This window comes from Penaeus monodon, chromosome 21 (assembly GCF_015228065.2).
Source record: "Penaeus monodon isolate SGIC_2016 chromosome 21, NSTDA_Pmon_1, whole genome shotgun sequence".
NCBI lineage: Eukaryota > Metazoa > Arthropoda > Malacostraca > Decapoda > Penaeidae > Penaeus > Penaeus monodon.
This window is the reverse complement of record NC_051406.1, coordinates 20,756,145-20,756,362: the sequence shown is the minus strand read 5'-3', so window position 1 is coordinate 20,756,362 and position 218 is coordinate 20,756,145. Positions and strand designations below refer to the sequence as shown.

At 25.7% G+C, this 218-nt stretch overlaps 1 protein-coding gene across 4 annotated transcripts in view; it reads left to right on the top strand.

Moving 5' to 3' along the window:
- The window catches only part of LOC119586329 (galactose-1-phosphate uridylyltransferase-like), a 7,585-nt gene that overhangs the window by 1,311 nt on the left and 6,056 nt on the right, over positions 1–218 (top strand). The window contains exon 1 of one of the 4 annotated variants that reach the window (XM_037935043.1): positions 86–204. The exons of the other annotated variants lie outside the window; for them this stretch is intronic. The gene's annotated coding sequence lies outside the window, so the exon portion shown is untranslated. Of the gene's footprint in view, positions 1–85; positions 205–218 lie in introns of those variants that run through there. 4 annotated transcript variants of the gene reach the window in all.

The following is a 218-nucleotide window of genomic DNA, read 5'->3' as shown; positions in this document are numbered from 1 at the left end:
AACAATTTTACCCACTCAAGATAAGGTTTCTTATCTGTAGAGAAACCTTGAGTTTAGTAATCATAAATACAATTTTGCTTGTTTATTTAACTTAAAAAATAATAATTTTTGTACCTCTTATCTGTGTCTTGGATTTTAGTTCTAATATATTGTGTATGGAAAAAGTGCACTGTAATATCATATTCATTTACAAACTATACTTATGTATGTTGGTGATA